The sequence below is a fragment of the Mixophyes fleayi genome, chromosome 12 (assembly GCF_038048845.1).
Source record: "Mixophyes fleayi isolate aMixFle1 chromosome 12, aMixFle1.hap1, whole genome shotgun sequence".
Classification (NCBI taxonomy): domain Eukaryota; kingdom Metazoa; phylum Chordata; class Amphibia; order Anura; family Limnodynastidae; genus Mixophyes; species Mixophyes fleayi.
Genome location: NC_134413.1, coordinates 85,190,376 through 85,215,963, shown reverse-complemented (window position 1 = coordinate 85,215,963; position 25,588 = coordinate 85,190,376). Strand labels below are relative to the sequence as shown.

The following is a 25,588-nucleotide window of genomic DNA, read 5'->3' as shown; positions in this document are numbered from 1 at the left end:
ATGTGGCAGATTCCTACAGACAGTGACACAGAGAAGACATTAAGGTGGGTAAGAAATCTCATATGAATTCTTGATAATAATTATGATCATTGTCTGGATTACAAGGTCAGTTCCTCTCCTGTGTCCTGGCCAACTGCACAGTACTACTTCTCTGTGGCCTGTCTGTAATTAGTAGTGTCTATTTATACTCAGTATATATGGGAACTGCACAGTACTACTTCTCTGTGGCCTGCCTGTAATCAGTAGTGTTTACTTATATTCATTATATATGGGAACTGCACAGTACTACTTCTCTGTGGTCTGCCTGTAATCAGTAGTGTTTACTTATATTCAGTATATATGGGAACTGCACAGTACTACTTCTCTGTGGTCTGCCTGTAATCAGTAGTGTCTATTTATATTCAGTATATATGGGAACTGCACAGTACTACTTCTCTGTGGTCTGCCTGTAATCAGTAGTGTTTACTTATATTCAGTATATATGGGAACTGCACAGTACTACTTCTCTGTGGTCTGCCTGTAATCAGTAGTGTTTACTTATATTCAGTATATATGGGAACTGCACAGTACTACTTCTCTGTGGTCTGCCTGTAATCAGTAGTGTTTACTTACATTCAGTATATATGGGAACTGCACAGTACTACTTCTCTGTGTTCTGTATGGTTGATGAAAAGATGATCATCTGGATTTGGTTTCATCAGTAGCAGCAGCGATTCTGTACATATAAAAATCTAACTGCACAGTACTACCTCTTCTGTGAGTTTACTGGGTGTAATTCTTGGTATCCATTCTCGTGTTGTATTATTCTGTAGATATGTACAGTTGGCACAACATGTATTGTTCTGTATGATGGTGTAATTCTCAGTGTCTGGTTGTGTCTGTGCCCTGACGTGTAATATGTGGGAAGAGCCTGGGCTGGTATATATAATATATAATACACTCGGGTGATATTTAGGGTTAGGGACTGGTATATATAATACATATAGGTACATTCGGTGTGGCCCCAGCTGGTATATATAATATATAATACACTCGGGTGATATTAGGGTTAGGGACTGGTATATATAATATATAATACACTCGGGTGATATTAGGGTTAGGGGCTGGTATATATAATATATAATACACTCGGGTGATATTAGGGTTAGGGACTGGTATATATAATACATATAGGTACATTCGGTGTGGCCCCAGCTGGTATATATAATATATAATACACTCGGGTGATATTAGGGTTAGGGACTGGTATATATAATATATAATACACTCGGGTGATATTAGGGTTAGGGGCTGGTATATATAATATATAATACACTCGGGTGATATTAGGGTTAGGGACTGGTATATATAATACATATAGGTACATTCGGTGTGGCCCCAGCTGGTATATATAATATATAATACACTCGGGTGATATTAGGGTTAGGGGCTGGTATATATAATATATAATACACTCGGGTGATATTAGGGTTAGGGGCTGGTATATATAATACATATAGGTACACTCGGTGTGGCCCCAGCTGGTATATATAATATATAATACACTCATGTGATATTAGGGTTAGGGGCTGGTATATATAATATATAATGCACTCGGGTGATATTAGGGTTAGGGGCTGGTATATATAAATACACACTGGTGAATATTAGGGTTAGGACTGGTATATATAATACATATAGGTACACTCGGTGTGGCCCCAGCTGGTATATATAATATATAATACACTCGGGTGATATTAGGGTTAGGGACTGGTATATATAATACATATAGGTACACTCGGTGTGGCCCCAGCTGGTATATATAATATATATACACTCGGGTGATATTAGGGTTAGGGGCTGGTATATATAATACATATAGGTACACTCGGTGTGACCCCAGCTGGTATATATAAGTATAACTATCCGGGTCTGCCCTTTGCTGGTAGGAGTGAGGTCTCGCTAGGTTGGAACAGGCCTGGTCTGTCTACACCCATAACAAAGATCTTGCTGAGCAGGATTCAGTGTTTACAACACAGACGTGTTGTCCTCTGTCACGGCTCTGTGTATGTTGTGTGTACTCACTGCTGTCTATAAACAGAGCAAGAGGCCAGGTATTGTTAGACCCAGACTGACAATAGGGGGGGCACAGAACACAGCCCCCGCTGCAGCAGTGAGAGGTTTTATTACATAACAAGATATCATATATTGATGGAGGGACACCCCCACCACACGCATGTTCATGAGGGGACATCACGCATGTCTCATATGTACAAGTGCTGGATGTATGTTTCACATGTAACTGAGACTCACGTGGCCTGTATCATATGATGTCCCCATTGTCCCATGTGACCCATATATATGTGACACCACCTGTACCTGTGCCTGGTGTACCTGCCAGACTCATTGTACAATCATCATCTGACCCCCATTAGGTTGATGTGGGACAGTCCAGGGGCCACTGGGCCCAGCACAGCCCTGGTTAGGCTGCTGGTATATAATATATAATACAGAATTCTCAGTACTATATATGTGTCTTATAGCCCCTTCCTCATATACAGTAGACAGGGCAACTTATTGGGCTTAGTTCTAGAGGGGTGTAATTAGGATGAAGACCCGATCTCCAGCCACATGCACATTACGTTAGATTGTAAGCTCTTCTGTTTTATTGTGTGTGCAATGTATATCCCTTATTGTACAGATATAATAATAATCTGTTTTAGGGACTCAGTCATGGATTTACAAACTTGCCAAGGATCCAGGACGAGGAGCAGGAGAGCATGCTGGGATTTGTCCATGGGGTCTCTGGACCAGGTAATAGGACGTTAAGAGAACTAGTCGTATATATGTAGAACATATATATTTTACTCTGTAGTAAATGACAGAGAACTCATGAAATGATGGACCAGCTTAATGCAATGACACTGTCTATTCCCTAAACCATTAACCTCCCCTCGTTCCCTCTTGTGGTTCCCAATTACAGATATGTAAGAGGTCATTTACTTACCATTCTGTTGCCCAATCATAAAAGAAACTAAACAAAGCCACGTATTCCTTGTATCTCAGAGAAATCTGTTCATATATGATGAATAACTCATTTATATCCATAATTTATACTCTAGGATTATGTCACCGTTGCTGCGGGATATTTGTTTTCAAAGTGTGTGGTAAAAAAATCTATTATAACTTAAATCATCATCATCAGTTATTTATATAGCGCCACTAATTTCGCAGCGCTGCACAGAGAACTCACTCACATCAGTCCCTGCCCCCATTGGGGCTTACAGTCTAAATTCCCTAATACACAGACACACATACACAGACAGACAGACAGACGAGGGTCAATTTGTTAGCAGCCAATTAACCTACCAGTATGTTTTTGGAATGTGGGAGGAAACCGGAGCACCCGGAGGAAACCCACACAAACACGGGGAGAACATACAAACTCCACACAGATAAGGCATGGTCAGGAATCCAACTTATGACCCCAGCACTGTGAGGCAGAAGTACTAACCACTGAGCCACCGTGCTGCCCATAATAAATGTTTTTTTTTTGTCCTTTTTGTGTCTAAACGTCTTATTAATGCAAGTCAGAGACGTCCGATGTGGTATGTGTTTTACAGATATGTGGCAGTGTGCAGTCAGTGTAGTAACTATGTTATTGTCACTATCTTCCCCTTATACAGTGGTAATTGCGCACATATGGCAGGAGCCGCTATGTATGAACTGGTGCGCGTGGGTCACTCCGAGCTCGTGGGAGAGGATTATCCGTCTGGAGGGCGACTTGGCCACTATCCAGGTGTATGAGGAGACCTGTATCCTTTCTGCAGGGAAACGGGGATATCTGGGTTTATGTAAATCCTGTTGTTATTTGTTGCACTAATGTTCAGAGGGTTTATACTGACAGAGCTGACACAGGGTAAGTACAGAACAGTGATGGTTTATGGTTTTGGTGACTACAAACACTGACAGACAATACAAACTGCTGCAAGGTGAAGCTTATACATTAAATTCAGGTGATCCATTCGGTATCCAAGCTGCCCATCTAAGTACAACTACACATAGGCAGCAACAACGGCTGTTTATATATATATATATATATATATACTATATATATATATATATATATATTATATATATAGAGAGAGAGAGAGGAGAGAGAGGAGAGAGAGAGAGAGAGAGAGAGAGAGAGGAGAGAGAGAGAGAGAGAGAGAGAGAGAGAGAGAGAGAGAGAGAGAGAGAGAGAGAGAGAGAGAGGGTGACACATTGGTTGGTATATACAGTCTAATATATAATGCTTGGCGTCTGTTTTGTGTGTGGAAAAAAAAAACAAGTTGCAGCGCCACCTGCTGGGACAGAGTTATACACTGACCTACTAAATTCTTAGTGTGTGTGGGGAAAAAAATTCAAAAAGGGCTGAAATTTGGTAGGGCTCAAACTCATTTTCGTGAGGTAATTTTACCTCATGAACACACATGTGTAGAGGCGTGCGTTAGCGTTGTGTGTGTGTGGAAAAAACTATTTTCTCAGAAAGGGCTCATCCAATTGACCTGAAATTTGGTATACTGACATTATTTGACAAAAAAATTAGAATAGTCAAGTCAGTTAACTTCCATCATCCCCCCTTCCCCCCCGTGGGAGGGGTAGTAAAGGCTAAATTTACGAGTTGATGGGTCAAACTCATTTTCGTGAGGTAATTTTACCTCATGAACACACATTAAAAAGGGCGCTTGCGTCGGGAAGTAACGCTCTTCCCCTGAGGAGGCCTGGGCTAGGCCAAATGCATGACAAGAACCTTTTTAACACTTAAGTAGCTTGATTTGACTAAAATGCATGAGTATCATGCACGGGTTATGTCACGAATCAGAGTAGAAATACAGCTGAGGAGTCATGGATAGGTGGAGAAAACAAACAATGTTTATTGCTGGTGAACAGTTTGATGAGATAATATCTTGCAGAGTTTACCAGATATACAGCTGATGCAGGTAAATAGGAGGTGAGGTAATATTCCAGACAGCATGCACAGGAAATACACGGATAAGTCCCAGGTACAAATAAGGAACAGGTCAGCAGATAGTATGCTGAGATAGATCCCAATGCAGCATACAATCACAGGAGCAGGGTAGGAGAAAGGATCACAAGGTGGAACCACAGGATATGACATCAGGATGACAACAATAACCAGCAATGACTGCTGGGAGGATCAGGTATATATAAGGGGAATGAGACACACCCAGGTGCATGAGATAATTAGTGAACATACAGGTTAACTCCTTAAGCACAAGAATAATGCACGATAGCAGCACCTCTGGTGAAAAGAGGTACTGCTGGAACACAAAATAGAAATACAAATAATAGAATGACAAAAAGGCAGGAGCTGCCATGCAAGGCAGCATGTAATGCATACGCTGTAGGCAGATCATGACAGGTTAACTTATATATATATATATATATATATATATATACAGAGAGAGGGTGGAACAATGGTTGGTATATACAGTATATATATATGTATGTATATATATATATATATATATATATATATATATATATATATATATATACATACACACAGAGAGGGTGGCACAAATGGCTTGTTGCTTTGAGTAGATAGGTGCATACCAAAGAGGTAACGCTGGTGAGGGTCCCTGGAGTCTAACGTCAGAGTGATTAATGGATGCACCTGTAAGGTGTGTATTATAGGATGTCAGTGTTACCTGCTCCGCTCTGCCTGGGTGACTGAACTGCAGAGTCTCTGTAAGGGACTGTCTGATAATTATTGTGAGTAACCTGTATGTGCTGCTACTTCTAATGTTTTATTTGATGGTTTGACTTGTGTCTATATAAGTAGGGATCAGCGGTTACATGTATAATGTTTAGATGTCCTCAGTCAGGTCCTTAGTGGTTGTATATAATGACTAAGCTCCTATTACAGTACTGTATACAGAGGTCTATGAATACTGCGTTGTCTATATCCAGATTGTTATCACATAAGGATCAGGAGCAGATAACGTTGTTCTATCACATACTGGAATCTTCCTGAATGTCATCTGTTCAGCTGGGGTTTCCCGTGGGAGATCCTGTCCTGAGAACCGGGAAGCCCCTCTCAGTGCAGCTCGGTCCTGGAATTATGGGAAACATCTTTGATGGGATCCAACGTCCTCTGAAGGATATTACAGATCTGACTAACAGTATTTACATTCCCCGTGGGGTCAATATCAGCGCTCTGTCAACGAACATTCAATGGGATTTTATTCCAGATAAAAGCATCCGGGTAAGGGGCCTTCAGGGATGGGAAGGGGGTAAATGTGATGGATCCCTGGTGTGTGGCCCAATTGTTGCATATTTCTACCTTTATATAATACATTTTACTGAAAATGGCTAACGAAAAATAAGAAGAAAATGATTGTATATAAGATGTTCTTCTCCTCTAGGCTGGGAGTCATGTTACCGGAGGTGACATCTATGGAGTGGTCACGGAGAATTCTCTAATCAAACACAAAATCATGGTCCCTCCGCGGAGCTGCGGCACAGTCACTTATATCGCCCCTCCTGGGAACTATGACGTCTCGGTACGTGGAATTAGGGTTAGATTATAACCTTACATAGTAGAGTCCCCCAGGAAGAGCGACGGAGTCAGGACTCCGTTAAGTCACACAATGCCTGGCGTTGCTGGGACTGTACATATAACTCACTCGCTCATTTCTCTTTCATGTGTATTTGGCTATTTGGGCTTTCTACATGTTTTTGTATTTTGGAAATTACAAAATAATGTTATCCCCTGTGGTAATGAATCTTTTTAGTTTTTAAACTTCTATAAATCTCTAAACCAGAGGTGTCCAAACTCAGTCCTCAAGGGGCCACCAACAGGACATGTTTTCTGGATTCCTGTCTGTATAAACAGGTGGGATAATTACTGACCCATTCAAATAGATTAACTCACCTGTGTATGATTAAAGAAATCCTGAAAACATGGACTGTTGGTAGCCCAAGGACTGAGCTTAGACACCTCTGCAATAATACTTTGGGGGATAACTATAAAGTGGACAGGGGCAGAGAGTGGAGGTATTATTTCATTGAATGTAGAGTACACTTACTTCCACTTACCTGTGTTTGTATTACTTGGTCCATAGGTTCTCCCCTAATACCTAGTATTCAGCCATTAGTGTCCAGTCTCGTCATGTGGAGACTGGATAACCGTTATATATTCCACTTATTAATCATATCTATGTGTAACCCTCTTGCTTAGGACGTGGTGATGGAACTAGACTTTGAAGGAGTTAAGGAGAAGCTCACTATGGTACAGGTGTGGCCAGTCCGACAGATTCGTCCCACAGCTGAGAAACTTCCAGCCAATAATCCACTGTTAACCGGACAGAGAGTTTTGGACGCCCTTTTCCCGTATGCTCATGATAATCAACATTTATTCTTAAGTTATCGTTTTGAATTGTCAGTAGACATAATTCTTATCGTCTCCTGACCGTTCTCTCTGAAATAAAAACTGCCACCACTTGTTCCCTCTAGGTTTCCTCTTCCAGTTAGATTAGTATGTGAAGTCCTTCAAAGGACTCTCCACCTTTCATCTAACAGATGTACTGTTTGCATTGTCCAGATGTGTCCTAGGTGGGACCACAGCGATTCCTGGAGCCTTTGGCTGTGGGAAAACTGTAATCTCTCAGGCACTCTCCAAATACTCCAACAGTGAAGTCATTGTGTACGTGGGCTGTGGAGAGCGTGGAAACGAGATGGCCGAAGTGCTGAGAGATTTTCCAGAGGTGAGGACACAAATGTCACCTACTAACATAGCTAAATGCCTTTGGGTCCCAGTGTAAAATGTGAGCCAGGGTACACCAGCTCTCACCGAAAACTCATACCCAGCAGCATGTAAGGTCCCTTCATTATCCTCCCCCAGATGACTATACCCATCTACTTATACCTCAGTGACCTCCATCTCCTCTCACTTCTTCATCCCCCGCAGTATGTAAGGTCTCTTCATCATCCTCCCCCAGATGACTATACCCATCTACTTATACCTCAGTGACCTCCATCTCCTCTCACTTCTTCATCCCCCGCAGTATGTAAGGTCCCTTCATCATCCTCCCCAGATGACTATACCCATCTACTTATACCTCAGTGACCTCCATCTCCTCTCACTTCTTCATACCCAGCAGTATGTAAGGTCTCTTCATCATCCTACCCAGATGACTATACCCATCTACTTATACCTCAGTGACCTCCTTCTCCTCTCACTTCTTCATACCCAGCAGTATGTAAGGTCCATTCATCATCCTCCCCCAGATGACTATACCCATCTACTTATACCTCAGTGACCTCCATCTCCTCTCACTTCTTCATACCCAGCAGTATGTAAGGTCCATTCATCATTCTCCCCCAGATGACTATACCCATCTACTTATACCTCAGTGACCTCCTTCTCCTCTCACTTCTTCATACCCAGCAGTATGTAAGGTCCATTCATCATCCTCCCCCAGATGACTATGCCCATCTACTTATACCTCAGTGACCTCCATCTCCTCTCACTACTTCATACCCAGCAGTATGTAAGGTCCATTCATCATCCTCCCCCAGATGACTATACCCATCTACTTATACCTCAGTGACCTCCATCTCCTCTCACTACTTCATACCCAGCAGTATGTAAGGTCCATTCATCATTCTCCCCCAGATGACTATGCCCATCTACTTATACCTCAGTGACCTCCATCTCCTCTCACTACTTCATACCCAGCAGTATGTAAGGTCCATTCATCATCCTCCCCCAGATGACTATACTCATCTACTTATACCTCAGTGACCTCCATCTCCTCTCACTACTTCATACCCAGCAGTATGTAAGGTCCATTCATCATCCTCCCCCAGATGACTATACCCATCTACTTATACCTCAGGACCTCCATCTCCTTTCACTTCTTCATACCCAGCAGTATGTAAGGTCCATTCATCATCCTCCCCCAGATGACTATACTCATCTACTTATACCTCAGTGACCTCCTTCTCCTCTCACTTCTTCATACCCAGCAGTATGTAAGGTCCCTTCATCATCCTCCCCCAGATGACTATACCCATCTACTTATACCTCAGTGACCTCCATCTCCTCTCACTACTTCATACCCAGCAGTATGTAAGGTCCATTCATCATCCTCCCCCAGATGACTATACCCATCTACTTATACCTCAGTGACCACCATCTCCTCTCACTACTTCATACCCAGCAGTATGTAAGGTCCCTTCATCATCCTCCCCAAGATGATTATACCCATCTACTTATACCTCAGGACCTCCATCTCCTCTCACTTCTTCATACCCAGCAGTATGTATTATCAATGGGTATTGAATATATGTTTATGCTAATACTGTATTGGTGATAGTTTTAAAGTTATTGATGATGAGTATTGGTGATAGTTTTATATGTATTTGTTATGGGTTTGATATGTAGTAGTGATACTTTTATATGTATTGATATAATATATTGATGATGTGTATTGGTGGTGATAACTGTTTTACCAGCTTACAATGGAGGTCGATGGGAAAACAGAGTCTATCATGAAAAGGACAACGCTGGTCGCTAACACATCAAACATGCCAGTGGCAGCCAGAGAAGCTTCAATCTACACAGGTGAGTAAATGTGAGCACCTCTCAGTATATTCAAGAGGTCTGACCAGCAAAATGCTTCTAGATTTCCTCCAAAGTGAGAGTGTTTACTGAGAGATGTTTGTGTTTGCTGAGGTTTGCACCAGCTGATGGAAGTTGTTGGGTGCAGTCTGGGTATATCGGGCAAAGTATGAAGCCAGCGCACTATCACACATGGCATATAAACAAGATGTTATATTTTGGAGAGGGATTAGTGAGATAAAGGGGCTCCTTATTGGGTGGAAGGGCACACACCAATCTCCACTACATAAAGCAGTAAGTGGGGTGTGAGCAGGATGGACCTTCTAGGTGTCCAGTATCTCCCAGTGACACCATATACATTAGGTGCAGATCTGGCTGCATTGTGGATACAAATAGGAAACATTTTCTCTTTATTTCTGCCATTAAGGAATCACCCTTTCTGAGTATTTCCGAGACATGGGCTACAACGTCAGTATGATGGCAGACTCCACTTCTCGGTGGGCGGAGGCACTAAGAGAAATCTCTGGTCGTCTGGCAGAAATGCCCGCTGGTAAGACTCCTATCCTGTTATAATCCCTGATTACAGCCAGTCATATTCAGGGTTCTTCCCACTTACATCACATTGTATCAGCGCTGTGATTACATATGTCACTGTCAGGGCCGGTGTTAGCATGTCTGCCCTCCACCCCCCCCCCCCCCCCCCCCACCTTGCTTAATCCGCTTAACGCGTTCCGCCTGCCCTGGTCACTGTGCATGCACAAAGGCAGCATTTACAACATGTTGCCCAATACTCCCATCATGCATCACTGTAGACATTGTCCTATTCAGCTGTCATGTGGGCATCCTGTAGTGGAAGCAAAATACTCTACTGTATATTCAAATAAAGACTTGATCCCTATTGTTCCCTATGATTACCACCTTTCCAGGTCACATCTCAATACATGTCCTGCGCTTATCAGATCAGTGGATTGTGACCACAGATTATCTCAGGGAGCCTTTATTTTTATATTTGTATCCACACATGGATTACTGTCATCTTCACACTGATGATGATGAAGATGATTATAATTATAACGTCCTCCGCAGCACTGACCACAGTAAGTAGTACATGTAGGGCATTATGTTACAAACCCTAATAGGAAAGAGAACCTTGCTGAAAGAGCTTACACTCTAAAGGGAGAAGCAGCGAGGGGCAGTCACTGTAAATCAGATTGTGGTGGGAAAGACACAGATTTCAGTCCTGAATTATGACAATAATTGGGGTTACCCCCAGCTGTCAGGGGTGTGGCTGTGTTATCACTCTACACCTTACATCCACAGCCCAGATTTACTATCGGCCCCGTTTAATCCGTTTATTATTATTATTATAGTTTATTTGTTAGGCGCTACATGGTTTCCGCAGCGCCGTACATGGTATAAACAGTAGACTATACAGGGTAAGACAGTACAGAACAATAAACACAAAGTACCAGTACTTCAGAAACTCCAGGCAGGCAGATACAGTAGAGACGGAGCGGAAGAACAGGTATGGAGACAGAAGGGGAGGGGGCCCTGCTCATACGAGCTTACATCCTAAGGGAGGGTAAACAAAGTCAGGCCCAAAAGGGAGCCAGTGAAGCAACGGGGAGAGAGAAAGGGGGCAGGGGAGAACCAGAAGAGGTGAGAGGTTAAGTGAAGTTTATAATCCCCCTATTGTTATTTCACCCTTCTCCCATACTATGGGCCTGGTTTATCAAGGCACGTACACTGAGCGCAAAGTGTGCTTGTTTTAAAACGCACATAAATGGGCTCTGTGTACTCCTGACTTCAACACGACATAAAGATACGTGCGCTGGTGAATAGGGATGTAGCTCTGCTACACAGACACTGCAGGATGCATCCAATACCTACATGGATTATAAACTTGCAAAAGAACGCACAGAAAAAGATATAAGTATAGAATTAATGCCACCAGTTAATAATATAGGCATTAAAACAGGTGAAAACACAAATAACATTTTTTAAACTTTTTTAAAATTTTTATTAGGCTGCTAATGTCTAATGTACATAAAATAAATTTTCACAGTTGCTCCTGATACAAACACATGTTCTAGCTGTATACACAGCCGTCATCACTAGTAATCAGGAAACAAATAACTTTGAGATTCGGACGTGGCTGCGTGTGCTTGAGATTGGCGCCCTTGTACATTGACTATGGCCCTAACGCCACCTTCCCGCCCTGTTACCTCCCTGAAATCATAGGCTGTAGTAAGTGTCCTTTGCGCTAGAAGATGAATTGAACGTGGCTGCGTTCTCTGGCGTATGAGCCGTTCTGGGCATGAGCCGAGTGATTCTGAGGATTATACCCACAAAATCGCCGTTTCTGTCCCTTAAAGAATTAAGGCCTCTGTTTTGTATCATATACTGAAGTGTCCTGATTCCCGAGACCGTCCAGCTGTCCCGCCAGTCAGGAATATAAGGGGTATATTACGGAAGTGGAGGGGGGCTGGAGACGCAAAATCCTAATGCCTGGTTACCACCATCTCTGAATATGTAAATGTCCTTCTGCGGGGAGAATGTAATGGCCCTGTGCTTACAAGGATATGCCTCCATATGCACACTGTCCACCATTACCTGCTCATTTACATATCTCCTCCCGCAAAACTAATCTCAGTCACTACCTGCTCATTTACATATCTCCTCCCACAAAACTAATCTCAGTCACTACCTGCTCATTAACATATCTCCTCCCACAAAACTAATCTCAATATCTACCTTCCCATTTACACATCTCCTCCCACAAAACTAATCTCAACCTCTATCTTCTCATTTACATATCCCCTCCCACAAAACTAATCTCAGTCACTACCTGCTCATTTACATATCTCCTCCCACAAGACTAATCTCAATATCTACCTTCCCATTTACATATCTCCTCCCACAAGACTAATCTCAATATCTACCTTCCCATTTACATATCTCCTCCCACAAAACTAATCTCAATATCTACCTTTGCATTTACATATCTCCTCCCACAAAACAAATATGTCTACCTGCTCATTTACATATCTCCACCCACAACACCAAATCCCATTTTTACATGTGGGAGTAACGCACAGAAATGAGCCTCGTCTAAATGATGTCACTAAATGCGTCATTTTTCGAATTGTCTTCTGGGTTTGTTATTATTAGGGTTCAGCCTATCAACCAATCACATAACTCCCAAAATAACAAAATCCGGTCACAATAAGCCCCTCTCCCATTTTTATTAAGCTCCACCCCTGGTACAGCCTGCAAATCACCACATCCCTCCCAAACCGGGGCAGTTGTGAGGTTTGGAATCAGGAGTTACCATGGCCAGGGCCGAGGTCTTCCGAATATCATGTAAAGAGGATCTAAGTCCTATATATAGACATTGAATCAGTATTGGAAATATTTCCCATTTTAGCTATAATGTAACAGTAACTAATATTACACCTTATTTACAGGACGTATAAGTGCCCAGGCATGGTGGCATTATCCTGCTTTGTCTATGTCCCGTCACGTTACTCACACCTCTTTTTGCAGATAGTGGTTACCCAGCCTATCTCGGTGCCCGGTTGGCCTCCTTCTATGAGCGCGCAGGAAGGGTCCGGTGTCTTGGGAGCCCACACAGAGAAGGAAGCGTCAGCATTGTTGGAGCGTGAGTCCAGTGTTTGATGATATATGTAGATATATTATGTGAATTCCCACAGGTTGAGCTTTGGGGATGGAGATACAATGTTCCACCCTGCTCCTGGGATGAATAGGACCTTCTACTGTGTGGTAGGTTGTGGTAAGACTGAGAACATGTAGACAGGAGCATTATATCCACATCCACATTGGTCCACAGAATCCCACCTATTTCCCCAGCAGTTTCCAGTCCTACCCGACCGCACCCTCATATAGATTCTGCGCACTGCGATATGACAAGTACAGTGCGGAACGGTGCAGCAGGAGCAGTGAGACGCATTTCACACCAGATTCGCTCATCTGTGACTCGCGGTTCAATTCTGACGATGACCAGGATTTCATCACCAAATATAAAGCGAGCTGAATATTTTGCTGGAGAGTTTGCTGTAGTTGTGATGTAAATCTGGATGAACAGATAAAGTGAATTATGCAGAATTAAGGCACAGTGGTGGACGGTACAATCTCCAGGGTCTGTGCTCCCACAGTGCAGTATTTGTATTATATTGAGGTAAGGAATAACATCTCCTACACCACTGATCACAGTAACTCACCTGATACCAAGCAACCAGCGGGGATTACAGGTGAGTCTGATCCTCGGTACTGAGCTGCCGGTGTTACTTAGGGTACTATTCCTCAGTACAATGGTGGAAACGGATCAGACACAGAGGAAGAACGCTTATGGTCCTAGGCAAGATACTGGTTGGGGCCCCCTCCTCCAGTCCATCCATTTACTGACCCCAAACATGCCCCCAATATTACTTCTCGTTTCTGCTTATTAAACAGTTTATTTCCATATATTGAGGCTGTTGTTTCTAATTTGCATCACTGAAATGGAGAAAATATGAATGATATAGATATGCATTGAAAATAAGGGTATAATGCTGTATGACCCTATCATAGGTATAATATTGAATTGCTGCTTTTAATGATTTATGGTTCTGGACTACCATGGCAACCACAGTCACATGGTACTTCATATAGTGAGCAGAGAGGCTTTGGAATATCTCTCTGAGCTCTGTCTGCATGGTGACATCCTCTGCCATCACATGACACGCTGAGAGCCTGTGAGCCTGTGCCTGCGTATCATGCTGACTGTGTCTGTGTCTGGCAGCCATTTCTGTTTGCCAACCAGAGAGCTTTTGAGATTTAATGATTTGTTGGAGGATCGCTGAGAAAAAGAACTATCAGATACATAATTATGCTATTTAAACAAGAAAATGCATCTTCTATGTGGAATTGCTGCTTTAAATGCAATTAAACAAAATAATCCTTATAGATTGCCTGAAGTCAGGCTGAGTAAGGAGCGGAGTTCGCTGAATGTAACCTGTGAAGAGACATAGATGTCAGAGGGTTACTTCAACATATATATTTTGTGTTTGTTTCCTTTGTTCTCATATTAAGTCAAAGAAAATCAGTTAGTCCACAATAACAATGTGTTTTGTATTTTTATATATGACATTTTGTCCATTTACAGTGTATCTCCACCGGGAGGCGACTTCTCAGATCCCGTAACATCAGCCACTCTGGGTATTGTACAGGTGAGACTTATCACCCCTGTAATGTAATACTACATGTGTGGGCATTGCCAGGGTTGGTTCAGTAACTGTGTATGGTATAGCTGAGATATGGGCATGTCACGTGGTGGCCCCTCTGGTATTTTGGAGTTTGGGTGATGGAAATACATCAATGTCTGGGCCGAATAGCACCATCATACGTCATGTACAATCCCTGGGCCACACAGTCAGCGCTCAACAGGGCACCAATCCTGCACAGTGGTCTGTAATATACATATAATAGCTGGATAACTTTGTTATGAAGCCACATTTTGTGGCCAATGATTGTCGGGAAAGTTTGTCAGAATTCTTGGACATGGATTGTTCTATCCTGATCTGTTTTATACTGAATCTGGGGGGTTTGCACCTGGCTCGGGGTGTATAATATTTCCTTCTAGTCCTTTATCTCCAGGCTTCTTAGGTAGAATAGTGAATTCCATATGTATTGAGGCTGTCACTATCCGCAGGTGTTTCCCATAGTTACTCTGTCTGAAGAAAGGTTAATGTGCTGGGGTAATATTACTGTGTAATACTAGTGTGTAATATTACTGTGTAATACTACTGTGTAATATTACTGTGTACTATTACTGTGTAATACTAGTGTGTAATATTACTGTGTACTATTACTGTGTAATACTAGTGTGTAATATTACTGTGTAATACTAGTGTGTAATATTACTGTGTACTATTACGGTGTAATACTAGTGTGTAATATTACTGTGTAATACTACTGTGTAATATTACTGTGTAATACTAGTGTGTAATATTACTGTGTAATACTAGTGTGTAATATTACTGTGTAATACTAGTGTGTAATATTACTGTGTACTATTACTGTGTAATACTAGTGTGTACTATTACTGTGTAATACTAGTGTGTACTATTACTGTGTAATACTAGTGTGTACTATTACTGTGTAATACTAGTGTGTACTATTACTGTGTAATACTAGTGTGTACTATTACTGTGTAATACTAGTGTGTACTATTACGGTGTAATACTAGTGTGTACTATTACTGTGTAATACTTGTGTGTACTATTACTGTGTAATACTAGTGTGTACTATTACTGTGTAATACTAGTGTGTACTATTACTGTGTAATACTAGTGTGTACTATTACTGTGTAATACTAGTGTGTACTATTACTGTGTAATACTAGTGTGTACTATTACTGTGTAATACTAGTGTGTACTATTACTGTGTAATACTAGTGTGTAATATTACTGTGTAATACTAGTGTGTAATACTAGTGTGTAATATTACTGTGTACTATTACTGTGTAATACTAGTGTGTACTATTACTGTGTAATACTAGTGTGTAATATTACTGTGTAATACTACTGTGTAATACTAGTGTGTAATATTACTGTGTAATACTAGTGTGTACTATTACTGTGTAATACTAGTGTGTAATATTACTGTGTAATACTAGTGTGTACTATTACTGTGTAATACTAGTGTGTAATATTACTGTGTAATACTAGTGTGTACTATTACTGTGTAATACTAGTGTGTAATATCCGTCGTCCTCTCAGGTGTTCTGGGGTCTGGACAAGAAGCTGGCACAGAGGAAGCATTTCCCCTCAGTAAACTGGCTCATCAGCTACAGCAAGTACATGAGGGCCCTGGACGAATACTACGAGAGGAACTTTGCCGAATTGGTGCCGCTCAGAACAAAAGCCAAAGAGATTCTTCAGGAAGAAGAGGACTTAGCAGAAATTGTGCAGCTGGTGGGAAAGGTGAGCGCTTCTCCTCTGAGTCACATTGTCTGCAGTGACCTGTTGGTTGTAGACACCTGGGGGCCACAAGGTTTAGGGGGCTCTGAATAAGTGACATAATGTCATGTTCTAGCTTCACCCTTTACAGATTTATTGTAAAGAACTATTAGACTTGCTGCCATGTTTGTAATATCAATGCTAATACTGTACTACAGAATAGATAAATTGGAGATGTATCAATTCTCTCTAATCTCAAACTAAACGTGTGATAACGACGTAGAAGTAAATGACTGCACCCCACAGATATGTTATTGACATGATCCACTCAAGCAATTTCCATCCATAAAATATTCATATCACATATTAAGATCTGGTCCGATCCAAGACAATACCATGCGGTACATTAATTATACAACTGTAAATTCCAAACAATAGATCCAATTGGCGCACTGTGTCTGATTGGCTAAAATAGTGAATGACAGTTGATACAAAAACTATTGTTCTAAAAAAACCTAATATAATACTATATAGTGATCGGGACCAATTTCTTGATCTGAAACGCAGCTGTCTAGCGTTGTACGACGCTACTGCACTTGGCAAACAAATAGAAAATGACAGCGCTGTATCTGATCAAGGAACAGACACGATGCTGACAAGTTTAATAAAATAATAATAATTTATTTGTTGCACACATTGATAATAACCAGTATATGTTATAAATATAAACAAGTAAGACCTTGGGAAATTCATTAAGATCCTACACAAATATAGATAAGAATCTCTGTCAGCCGATTCCTCTCCAGGCAGTGGGTCAGCTGTTGTAAATTGAGTGATACTGAGCTGCTAAACATCGCTGCACACAATGACTTATAGTATGTACATATATGGTGAATCACAGCTAGATATCAGTCAGTATAAAGTGCTGGGCTTGGGAGCCACGTGGATGAGAATGTATATAGCAGACTTATAGTATGTACATATATGGTGAATCACAGCTAGATATCAGTCAGTGTAAATCAGTGCTGGGCTTGGGAGCCACGTGGATGAGCATGTATATAGCAGACTTATAGTATGTACATATATGGTGAATCACAGCTAGATATCAGTCAGTGTAAATCAGTGCTGGGCTTGGGAGCCACGTGGATGAGAATGTATATAACAGACTTATAGTATGTACATATATGGTGAATCACAGCTAGATATCAGTCAGTATAAATCAGTGCTGGGCTTGGGAGCCACGTGGATGAGAATGTATATAACAGACTTATAGTATGTACATATATGGTGAATCACAGCTAGATATCAGTCAGTGTAAATCAGTGCTGGGCTTGGGAGCCACGTGGATGAGAATGTATATAGCAGACTTATAGTATGTACATATATGGTGAATCACAGCTAGATATCAGTCAGTATAAATCAGTGCTGGGCTTGGGAGCCACGTGGATGAGCATGTATATAGCAGACTTACAGTTCCCGATGTGTTAATAGATGGCATATGGTCCAGCTAGCAGTGGAAGTAGTGGGTGTCCCACTGTGTCAGATGGATCCTTTCACACCAGATATTAGCACATTTCTCCATATACAGAAAGTAAATCATCAGCTCTGTGCTAAGCACCCAGGATCCTATGCTGAGATCCACATGGACTGTGTGTATCCCGTATATCCGCTGCCGTTGTTATTCCGATGGGAACTGGTCCAGTCTTGTTTTATTTCTGTGCTTGTTTCCAATTGTAAAGCGCTACGGAATCTGTTGGCACTATAAGAATAGAAGTTAATAAATATTTCTATCACTCTCAGAGAGAGCTGTTTCATTACACCAATCATTATAAGGTAACAATTACTTCTATACACACAGGGTTCTCTCGCGGAAGCTGATAAAATCACCTTAGAAGTTGCTAAGTTGATAAAGGACGACTTCCTGCAGCAGAACGGATACTCAGCCTACGACAGGTAACCCCCAGTTCTCACTCTGTCTCTGCGGTGTTTACAGGGGTTTCCACCCTCAGATAACTTTCATCTATTGACTTGTATGCGCCCTCCTGCAGCAGATCGGATACTCAGCCTACGACAGGTAACCCCCAGTTCTCACTCTGTCTCTGCGGTGTTTACAGGGGTTTCCACCCTCAGATAACTTTCATCTATTGCCTTGTATGCGCCCTCCTGCAGCTTTCAGTAAATACCATGCTTGATCTTTGTAACTAGCTTAGTGCGTATTGCAGCCGGGCAGTGTTACCGTCGGACTCAGATCTGCCCTAGAAATACAACTCTATGTAATGCCCACAGCACTGAGCAGTGACATTATACAACTGTTCTGGTTATTATACAAAACTAGCCGGGAAGTCATTAAGTCTAAGTATGGTCTTTAGTCAAATTTACAGGAGGACGTATAGAAATCTATAAAACAAACTCGTCTGAGGGTGAATAAAGGTGTCTGTTTATTTTGTGCTGTACCTGGAATTACATTGTAACTATAACTAAACATACAGACACAAAATAATAACAAGATAAATAATCAGGCAACAAAGGTATAGAAAACAACCTGCACAGATACTCTTACTGAATCAGTCCAACGTAATGTATAGATAGTAATAAGGAATATTCCATCTGAATCCTGACCAGACACTGGACCATTCGCCAGTACAGACATATACCTGCTTTGTCTCCAGGTTCTGTCCTTTCTACAAGACCGTGGGCATGTTGCAGAACATGGTGGCTTTCTATGACATGGCGCGGCACGCAGTGGAAGCCACCGCTCAGGCAGAGAACAAGGTGACGTGGGCCTTAATCCGCGAGAATCTGGGGGACATTTTCTATAAACTCAGCTCTATGAAGTTTAAGGTGAGTCTTGAATGGCCCCCAAAGGGGTAAAATAAGGTTCTATAGGGAGGGTCATATACTGGTTCCGCCCAGTAGATACCAGGCACAGAATCTGCACATCTTACATAACCAACTTTCCTTTAATTAACCAATGTGCCGGCATTATTGGTAATCAATGAAGTTACCTTCATTTAAGCTTTAGTAGAAAGAAATAAGAAAATGAAACAGCCAAGAACATGGAACAACAAAGGGCTTTCAGGAATACAGAGGGAAGAGCGTTATTACCCCACAAACTGTGTGACCTATTCCTCAGAGTACACCAGGAGCTGCCAGCAGAGGATCATGGGTCAGCTATGCTTCTATGTACATAAAAGGAGATGTCATGTAACAAGTGGAATTCTAGATGTATGAATGTGAATATTAGCCAGGCGCTTCATATATATATATATAATATTATAATATGCCTGAAGGGGCAGAGTAGGTTCATATACTGTAAGATTTAGGGGAATATACTAAAACAGATAAAAAAACAAGGTATTTATATATAAAGGTTCTGTATCTTCCCTTGAATGAAAGTGGATCTTTAGGAGGAAGTAATCACATAGGACAGGCTGTGATTAGACGTTGTACATGGTAAGATAATCATATGTTTATGTCCAAAACACATGATCGTCCCCCCTGCTCCCAGAGTCACCATTTTCTTCCAAATCTCCCTCAAAGTCAACACCATAATTATCTCATTCTCCCAAAATCGCAGTCTTAGTGTCACCCTTGTCCTCACAGGAAGTTTCTTTCCCAGTCCCGTTGCCTCTACCTTCCAAATACAGCCAGAACTCACCCTTTTCTTACTCAAGACACAACTGAAACTGTTATCCATCGTCTCATCACCTCTCACCTCAACTACGGCAACCTCCTCCTATCTGGAGCTTGAATCAGCCATCTATCCCACACTGGTACACCCTCACACCTATCCTACTCCCTCCTATACTACTCACACAATACCCCTCACACCTATCCTACTCCCACCTATACTACTCACATGGTACACCCTCACACCTATCCTACTCCCACCTATACCATTCACATGGTACACCCTCACACCTACCCTACTCCCACCTATACCACTCACACCGGTACACCCTCACACCTATACTACTCCAAACTATACTACTCACATGGTACACCCTCACACCTACCCTACTCCCACCTATACTACTCACACTGGTACACCGTCACACCTACCCTACTCCCACCTATACCACTCACACCGGTACACCCTCACACCTATACTACTCCAAACTATACTACTCACATGGTACACCCTCACACCTATCCTACTCCCACCTATACCATTCACATGGTACACCCTCACACCTATCCTACTCCCACCTATACTACTCACACAATACCCCTCACACCTATCCTACTCCCACCTATACCATTCACATGGTACACCCTCACACCTATACCACTCACACCGGTACACCCTCACACCTACCCTACTCCCAACTATACCATTCACATGGTACACCCTCACACCTATACCACTCACACCGGTACACCCTCACACCTATCCTACTCCCAACTATACTACTCACACAATACCCCTCACACCTATCCTACTCCCAACTATACTACTCACACCGGTACACCCTTACACCTACCCTACTCCCACCTATACCACTCACACCGGTACACCCTCACACTTATCCTACTCCCACCTATACTAATCACACTGGTACACCCTCACACCTTCCCTACTACCACCTATACTACTCACATGGTACACCCTCACACCTATCCTACTCCCACCTATACCACTCCCACCGGTACACCCTCACACCTATCCTACTCCCACCTATACTACTCACATGGTACACCCTAACACCTATCCTACTCAAACCGGTACACCCTCACACCTATCCTACTCCCACCTATACCATTCACATGGTACACCCTCACACCTATCCTACTCCCAACTATACCACTCACACCAGTACACCCTCACACCTATCCTACTCCCACCTATACCATTCACATGGTACACCCTCACACCTATCCTACTCCCAACTATACCACTCACACCAGTACACCCTAACACCTACCCTACTCCCACCTATACTACTCACACCGGTACACCCTCACACCTATCCTACTCCCAACTATACCATTCACATGGTACACCCTCACACATATCCTACTCCCAACTAAATTATTCACATGGTACACCCTCACACCTATACCACTCACACAATACCCCTCACACCTATCCTACTCCCAACTATACTATTCACAAGGTACACCCTCACACCTATACCACTCACACTGGTACACCCTCACACCTACCCTACTCCCCTCCTATACTACTCACACTGGTACACCCTCACACCTACCCTACTCCACACTATACTATTCACATGGTACACCCTCACACCTATCCTACTCCCACCTATACCACTCACACCGGTACACCCTCACACCTATCCTACTCCCAACTATACCATTCACATGGTACACCCTCACACCTACCCTACTCCCTCCTATACTACTTACACTGGTACACCCTCACACCTATCCTACTCCACACTATACTATTCACATGGTACACCCTCACACCTATCCTACTACCACCTATACTACTCACATGGTACACCCTCACACCTACCCTACTCCCACCTATACTACTCACACTGGTACACCCTCACACCTACCCTACTCCCTCCTATACTACTTACACTGGTACACCCTCACACCTATCCTACTCCAAACTATACCATTCACATGGTACACCCTCACACCTATCCTACTCCACCTATACCACTCACACCGGTACACCCTCACACCTATCCTACTCCCAACTATACCATTCACATGGTACACCCTCACACCTACCCTACTCCCTCCTATACTACTTACACTGGTACACCCTCACACCTATCCTACTCCACACTATACTATTCACATGGTACACCCTCACACCTATCCTACTACCACCTATACTACTCACATGGTACACCCTCACACCTACCCTACTACCACCTATACTACTCACACTGGTACACCCTCACACCTACCCTACTCCCTCCTATACTACTTACACTGGTACACCCTCACACCTACCCTACTCCCACCTATACTACTCACACTGGTACACCCTCACACCTACCCTACTCCTTCCTATACTACTTACACTGGTACACCCTCACACCTATCCTACTCCACACTATACTATTCACATGGTACACCCTCACACCTATCCTACTCCCACCTATACCACTCACATGGTACACCCTCACACCTACCCTACTCCCACCTATACTACTCACACTGGTACACCCTCACACCTACCCTACTCCCTCCTATACTACTTACACTGGTACACCCTCACACCTATCCTACTCCAAACTATACCATTCACATGGTACACCCTCACACCTATCCTACTCCACACAATACTATTCACATGGTACACCCTCACACCTATCCTACTCCTACCTATACCACTCACACCGGTACACCCTCACACCTACCCTACTCCCACCTATACTACTCACACTAGTACACCCTCACACCTATCCTACTCCCACCTATACCACTCACACCGGTACACCCTCACACCTACTCTACTCCACACTATACTATTCACATGGTACACCCTCACACCTATCCTACTCCACACTATACTATTCACATGGTACACCCTCACACCTATCCTACTCCCACCTATACCATTCACATGGTACACCCTCACACCTACCCTACTACCACCTATACTACTCACACTGGTACACCCTCACACATATCCTACTCCCTCCTATACTACTCACACCGGTACACCCTCACACCTATCCTACTCCCACCTATACCACTCACATGGTACACCCTCACACCTATCCTACTCCACACTATACTATTCACACTGGTACACCCTCACACCTATCCTACTCCACACTATACTATTCACATGGTACACCCTCACATCTATCCTACTCACACCTATACTACTGACACTGGTACACCCTCACACCTATCCTACTCCTACCTATGCTACTCACACTGGTACACCCTCACACCTACCTTACTCCCACAAATATTACTGACATTGGTACACCCTCACACCTACCCTACTCCCACTTATACTACTGGCACTGGTACACCCTCACAACTACCCTACTCCCACCTATACTACTGGCACTGGTACACCCTCACAACTACCCTACTCCCACCTATACTACTGCCACTGGTACACCCTCACACCTACCTTACTCCCACAAATATTACTGACATTGGTACACCCTCACACCTACCCTACTCCCACCTATACTACTGGCACTGGTACACCCTCACACCTACCTTAGTCCCACAAATATTACTGACATTGGTACACCCTCACACCTACCCTACTCCCACTTATACTACTGGCACTGGTACACCCTCACACCTACCTTAGTCCCACAAATATTACTGACATTGGTACACCCTCACACCTACCCTACTCCCACTTATACTACTGGCACTGGTACACTCTCACACCTACCCTACTACCACCTATACTACTCACACTGGTGGAGTCTTGTCATTGTATCAATCCTCACTCTGAGTCACAAACATTCCCCTTTTCACACTAGATTGTAAGCTCTTTTACAAGCAGGATCCTGTTCTTCGGTACTATGTCTGAACTTATTGGCCCTGAGGCAGTTGTAGTACATTGTGTGTATATTTTTATAAATGCTTCATATTGCCCTGTGTCCGGCTCTGCCAAGCACTGGTGTCCTTACAAATAAATGAAAACAATAATGATGATAATAGTAATAGAGAACATTGATAATGGTGCAGAGAACGCAGGCGATATGCAAACACTGAATGACTTAAACATGAATCATTGTCTCTCAGGATCCTGTAAAGGACGGAGAAGCCAAGATAAAAGCTGACTACGCCCAACTCTATGAGGAGATGCAGACGGCCTTCCGTAGTCTGGAGGACTGAGCACTGAGATGGATGAGCTGAAGCAACTAGATGTACATACTATTTAATGTAAAGTTATACCGACTTGGTGTACCGCAAATAAAGGAACTGCCCCTGAGGTTCCTTCACAAATAATGATTGTTTTACTAAGATAGAAACCACCAGACGTACAGCTCCGACACCCAGCAGAAGTGAATCCACCTCACCAGACAATTGGTCATCACCGTCCTACAGAGAATTAAGGTTCCTCAGTATCCCACTGATGGGTAAACGTAACCTAAAACCTACTTAAACCACATAGATAGTTACTATCATTCTAGAAAAGATCAGGGCCTGTTTCTTCTCTCCAGTGAGGTTTATTATACAGCAGAAATAACTCTTGTTCCACACTACAAAGGCTGTATGTAATACACATGACACTGGAGCAGATAACAGGGCTTAATAGACGGGAGATCCATGTACATATTTCGTGATTGAGAACATTTTGAGTTGCTGGCCCATAATAACTAGAGGACCAGTGACGTCTCAGTCTGTTTCCAGGTTTATGTACTGATAAAAAGCATGTTTACTGCAAACAAAGATGTCACTATTGTACCCAGAAGTGATCTGGGGTTGTCTGGATGAGCAGTCACATGATGCAGAATATATAATAATCACGATGTAACACGACAGCTGAAAGCTCCAGAAATTGACGGGTGAGGTATCCGCTTTCTGTGTATCAGACCTGTAAATAAACGGTTCCACGCACCGCGACATCCGCCATCATCCCTCGCCCAGCACATCAATCAGAGAGAAGGAAGGTGTTTGTCAGGCCCTGTTCTGATCTCATGTGACACTGTATTCAATTATCAATAAAACCAACAGGTTTGGGGTTTTTCATATACTGTGTAAATATATATCTTTCTGTAGCAGATTAAATAGTATTTCATTCTCTGTATAATGTTACTTGAATTGGCTGGAGGCTTTGTAAGGTCACAGACTAGTCACTAGAGGCTAGTGGTAGTCACTAGTAGTCACTAGAGGCTAGTGGTAGTCACTAGTAGTCACTAGAGGCTAGTGGTAGTCACTAGAGGCTAGTGGTAGTCACTAGTAGTCACTAGAGGCTAGTGGTAGTCACTAGAGGCTAGTGGTATTGACTAGTAGTCACTAGAGGCTAGTGGTAGTCACTAGAGGCTAGTGGTAGTCACTAGAGGTTAGTGGTAGTCACTAGTAGTCACTAGAGGCTAGTGGT

General features: G+C 42.8%; 1 pseudogene; it reads left to right on the top strand.

The window, feature by feature from the left end:
• On the top strand, positions 1-25,238 carry LOC142108409 (V-type proton ATPase catalytic subunit A-like; annotated as a pseudogene).
• Positions 25,239-25,588: the final 350 nt, after the last annotated feature.